Genomic DNA, 6,000 nt, shown 5'->3' with positions numbered 1-6,000 from the left:
TTCATTGTCATATAAATGATATGGTTTGTGAAGTAAGTCTCTCTCTATTGGCTATAAGGTACACATGCAAAACAGGAAGTTGGCCTCAGGCATGACCCTTGCCCCGCCTCTCAGTACATGCCAAACCCAGTCCCAGGTCAGATCCCAATTTCAGCCACATTTCTTTCAAGCAATTACATACCTCTTGGCAAGGCCTCACAATTAAACAAATGATGATATTTTGATATCCATAATTATACGCATTCGCATAAGGTACCCTTTCAAGTTAAATATGCTTTTTATTACACGCTTATCATCAGTGATGAGATTATGCACAGTGTGGGTTTGGACTGAGTTAGGGTACATTTAATCAAATAAGAGGAACAGTAATGGAAGCATGCTGGACCCAGGACGACACTGCATAGGCTGCTCCCTTTGAGCCCAGCTTATGTTTAGCAAATTTCAGACAATGAGACATTATGAGGGGAACTCTGAGGAAGGGCCTTTAACCTCTGCCCACCCATAGGTCAAGCACATGGCATATGACACAATTTTCTACATCACTGATGAGGTGCACCACACATACTTGTGGCCTGAGGAGGTTGTTTTAATGTACATATTTCTGACAAAACTAGTTATAGTTGAGGGTATGGTTCTGATCATAGTGTGACCTGGTGACCCTGGAGAACTTCGCAAGCCCAGCTGTATACATGGCACTGCAACTAGGCAAGAATCCACGTCCAGTTATGACACTGAATACCATCATCATTGAAAGCAGTCACAGTGAGAACCTAATTTTTTACAGAAGTCACCCAAATGTGCTTACACTGAAAGAGTAATCGTTAGTTCCCCCTTGAAAGGGACTCACGCAGCATAAAGTGTTATGCATGGGTCGTTGCTGCCCCCTTGTGGCATGAGAAAGGCCATCATTTTGCAATGTGACTCTCCTCTCCCTGTTGCCTGAAAAACATTCTTACTACCAGGAACACAATCAAAAAGTACAAAACAGAACAAGTTGAACTTAAATTAGTAAACATTTTATGTGACCAGCACTAGAATTTATCATTTTTCAAAGAAGCCAAACGAAACGTGTAGGTTTAATTAAAATAAATGAACCTTAAATATGCCAGCAATAGAAACAGATGTCTCACAATTAACAAAGCCACTCATTTCTATCAAGGTCAGGAAGTAGTACTATAATCAAAAATAGTACTAGACAGCACCTTTTTATCATGGAGTAAGTGAGTGGCTTTAAAACAATTGCATTTCCAACAACCATACAATCACAAATTATAGCTCATAAATAATAAAAGGCTCACAGCAAAAGTCCTGTGTGGAAATCTCTGCCATGTTTCAAGAAACTACGGGACTTTATAAACAGATGACATTTTGAAAAACACAGATATAAATGATAAAATGAACAAATCAATTCATGAATTTCAAAAAAGCTGCCTTAGTTTCAAGGTCCTGTTTTTTGTGAATGCTGTCTCCCTATCAGTTTACTGCGACACTTAAATTAAACAATGTTTATCTTAATATTATTATTATATAATAATATAACACCTGTCCTACATGACAAGTCAAAATGTATGCTATGAAAAATGTTCCCATCATAATGTTATTCCTGGCATGTGCATTCTCTTGCTGCTGTGTTTGTGTATGGCTTGAGAAAATTCTCTCCTGTCTTTGTCTAAATAATAGAACCCACTGGATTGTATTAAAAACACATTGTCACACAATGCTGAAAATAATGTTTCTTATATATCACTTACTGCAGCTTTAATAGTTTCTGGTGGGGGTGGTTGACTCAGGAATTCAGTAATTCCAAAATCCTGGATACGCCCCTGATGGGATTATAAGAACAATTTACATTTTAATTCTTGTCAAAGGAATTAAGCAGAGTCCTCACAGTGGACCAAGACACTCAACAGTCAACTCCTCTGCTGCGTATTAAGCTCATGACCAGCTATAAGACGACACTGAATGTATGTACCATCGTGTATAAAAGGTTAATCAGCACTTTTCAAACTACAAACATTTTCCATGATAACAAATAGTATAATTTCTGCATAGGCTGACTGCATTCTATTTTGAGTTGAACAGTTTCTCATTTGATCACCAGAGGGCAGCACAGCTCATCATTTTTTCATGCCAAACGACTGTACACCCCTTTACAGGCTAGTACTTGTTCACAGAGATAAGAAATTGGGTCACTACCAAACGGCTTCATTTGGTGGTTAATGACTGTATAACAGATTCATAACGGCTGAAGAGACGCGTGTTGTCGCCTCATATATGTCTATAAGCCTAGTGCCACTTGGATGCTGCGCTTGCCTGATGGATTCACTCCGGGTTTTCTTGAAGAGGTTGGCTGAAAAATCTTGTGTTTCCGGGTGAAATCACTGCTCAGAAGTTTTGTGCCGGTGGTATGTGGTTGCTGGAAGGAAGCCGGCTGCCCTCCATGCCTCAACCGGAGAACTGCACCAATCAGCGTCAGACAGACAGATGAGATCCAGAAGAAAGGGGATGGGACTTTCACAATAAAAGCCTCATAGGATCACTTTGGAAAAGCCGGCATTGTTTCAGTCAACTAATAAATCCCACACAAAAAGTACTTAGCATTTACATTTATATGTAGCCCCGTGTGCTGTTTGTTGTTTTCTAAAATATTGTACAGTTATGTTTTCATTTGAACAAACTGAGGAATAGAGTGACAATCTGTACTGTAGTTATGATGTGACTAATTTATTCACAGCTGTAAACCCTAAATTCTGGTTGGCAATGTTGTTGGTCTGAGAGGTCAAAGGATTCATAAGGATGTAACAGTTCCCATGGCTGCTGTGGCTGTCTGTTCGACCAGGTTACAGACACATGCTCCTGAAGATAATTAATGGTAGCACCCCATCTTGCACACCTGTTTTCCCCAACTCAAAATGTGTATCTGCATAGTGAAATAGTCAGTAAAACAAATCTTTGTATGGAAAGATTTCTGTTTTGGATTTCGAGCAATGGAATACAACACAATCTTTACCTACTGTAAATACTAGTAGGTAGAGTAGGTAGTTATACTATATAAGATAAGAACTATTTTTTGAAGTGTAAATGCCAAAAAACTGCTGTATAGTGTTGTTTATAGAATGTTTTTCTCTCTGATGGCTATTTAAGATAAAACAGTGTCCATTTAAGTGTAGCCTGCTCTTCAGTTAAGTTATTCATGTGTAGTGTATTTCTGAGATCGGACCATGACTTAGCTGTGTATTATCTTTTCTTTTTTCTTTTCATGTCTTTGAAAGTAGTCAAAGCACGCAGTTCAAATGTTATCTACACACAGAGTCAGTGTGAATGAAAATATGTCCAATATGTAATCTGATGATATAATCATTTCAAATCGTCATGCTCTATTTCCTATATACTGTTTATACAAGGAAAACAACAAAGGCAATTCAAGATTAGGGTGGATTTAGTCTTTAATCGAAAAGTCTCGCTTATGTTGCTGCCGGTCATCGCAGAGGGTTTTTATTTTGAACATGTTGAGCGGAGGTCCTGCTTCTCTGTTCCTCTCTCAGACTTGACAGCGGTGGCGGAGGGAGCGGAGGGAGAGCAGGCGGAGGAAAAGCAGCGGCAGTGGTTCACCTTCTGAAACAAACAGGAAGCAGGACTGAGCTCCTGTCCACCTGCGAGATCCGTGTCCTGCGTAGGGAGACAGCCGGGCGGCGGGGTCGTGTGTCACGGACTTTTTTTCCCCATATGAAACTACTCTGTCGTGAAGACATCACGGCAGCATTAAGTTTCAGCTGTTCGTTGGTCCGATACATTCTTCAACGACCTCGCACCATACAGTGACTAAAGGTAAGTCGTCACTTGTTCTTGCTTGTTATGTGATTGGTATCAGCTCCGTAGCCCACCTTCCACTTGCAGAGCGAGGACGTCACGCCGAACTCCGTTCATCAGTCTGTTAATTGAATGTCGATTTGCTTAATCATAACCCTGCCCCGGAGAAAATACCTCGAGAACTTCTTCAAATGTATATCAGCAACGTTTGGATGCGACATTTAACCGGCAGACCGTTTATATTTAGATAAAATGAATCTGGTGTGGATGTATTTTCCGGTATTGCCATAAAGCAACGTTCACTAAAATAGATTGTGACGGGCGGTGTTTAACTTGTAAATGTCACATATCAAGTGTTGTTCCCGGCTAGAAGTATAATTATGCCGAATATACCAAGACCCCCCCCGAGGACTGGTAAAGGATTCAACATTGGTTTGAAGAGCTCTGCCTTCAGCAGCTAACCAAGACAACAACAAAGTAAATACATTTGTGTGTGAGTTTGTTCTGTTCCCCCTCCATGCGAGAACAGAGTGAAGCATTCCGGAGTGATTACCCCTCAAGGGAGGTGGATCTGATAAGTGCTCTTGTTGTAACTGTGTTGGTTTTGGCCAAAGGAGTTTGTGTTAAATGTTCTTATTTTGACAGACGCAGGTCTAGATACTGTAGTTAGCTTCGTCACAGGTGCTAATCTCTCATATCGGACTTAAGTGTTGACGTTGATGTGAGTTCATATGATGGGTCCTCCTCAGGGGTCATGTGAAAGAATCCTATCTGCATTTAGGTAGTCAGCATTGTCTTTTTTTTTTTTAATTATTTAATCTGAAATGTAGTGGGATCATCAATTTCAACTATTACTTTTCTCATTCTGATAGGGATCATCTTGATCTTCATCAGTGATCCCTGGGCCCCGGACCCCATTTAATAAATCAATAAAACCATAAGTAGTCTTAGAAATAGTATAACACACTGCACTGCGTCACTGATGACAGCTGTGTCTGCTTTGCTGAAAAAGGATGTGAAACTTTTTTGAGTAATTCATTTAGTCAGCTTTTCCGCCATATCCATAAAAACTTGTTTTTTATAGTCAGAGACGGAGGTCAGCAGGGGCTAAATATCTTTGGTAGAGTTGAGCTGCTAAGTTAAGCTATATAATGCTTCTGATGCATTATAACTCGTGCTGATTCGTGAAGACCTTCAAGAGTTGTGGATTAGTTTTACAGAGTTTAAAATATAAAATACTGAAGAAACATTTAGAAACAGCAATAATGCACGTCAGGAGTCTGTTTTGAAGTATTCGACTAATAGTTGGCTAACGTGATGGCTGCTAATTCACAAGAATTGTCATCATTTTGAATTCTTGTTTCGGCATGTCTTGAATCACAGCCCTCCTCTTTCTCAGTAAAAGAAGAAGGCAGATGCCAAATGTTTTCTACGTTTCCTACCTGTCATACATGTAGAGACCATGACTGCTTTTGTGTGCTTACATCTTTGTGTCTTACATATCCTCAGGCTCAGTATTCCTGAAAGCCCCTGTGCTCTTCATTCATGATGAGGCAGAAATGTTTTGTGAATCAGTCTCATTTAAGGTAACACAAGGAAAAAGTAACAAAAGCAGCTGAGCTGACGTGTGCGTGCCTTCATTGGTACTGTTGTATGATGTGATAGATTTTTCATTCGGTAGATGTTTTACTCTACTATTTCTGCAAAAGCTACTGTCCATTTAATATTTTTGGCTGTATTATAACATTGCTGGAAGTGGTGTAGATCGATGAGCTGCATGGCAATATTGGATTTTATATTACAGGACTTAGTTTTCTATTTTAACCAAAAAACTAAAAACACTGTCTGGTTTTTGGGCTGTTTAATTTCCAACAAATGTACTTTATCACAATAAAATGATATTCATATACATTAAACAGCAGCATGGCAGTGGACTTTATCCATATTCACCAGCCTGAAACATGCTCTACAGGGGCACTGGACCAGCAATTGTAACTGGTTTTTATGTAATGTGAGACTCAGTCTGACATTTCCTGTTCAGTTGTTGACGTAAAACACACACAAACACACATATCTGTAAGGATATTCTGACTGTTGTTGTTTAGTTATAATTGACAGAGCTATCATCTTTCTGACATTGATGCAGCCATTTAAAGGCATTTTCCAAGCATTTACACACATTCCCACCTG

At 39.5% G+C, this 6,000-nt stretch overlaps 1 protein-coding gene across 2 annotated transcripts in view; it reads left to right on the top strand.

The window, feature by feature from the left end:
• The first annotated feature begins 3,534 nt into the window (after nt 1-3,534).
• Nucleotides 3,535-6,000, top strand: part of pik3cb (phosphatidylinositol-4,5-bisphosphate 3-kinase, catalytic subunit beta) — a 56,893-nt gene continuing 54,427 nt past the window's right edge. For both annotated transcript variants that reach the window (XM_030395507.1, XM_030395498.1), the window contains exon 1: nt 3,535-3,828. The gene's annotated coding sequence lies outside the window, so the exon portion shown is untranslated. The remainder of the gene's footprint in view (nt 3,829-6,000) is intronic.

The sequence above is a fragment of the Sparus aurata genome, chromosome 2 (assembly GCF_900880675.1).
Source record: "Sparus aurata chromosome 2, fSpaAur1.1, whole genome shotgun sequence".
NCBI lineage: Eukaryota > Metazoa > Chordata > Actinopteri > Spariformes > Sparidae > Sparus > Sparus aurata.
This window is presented reverse-complemented; position numbering and strand designations above follow the sequence as displayed.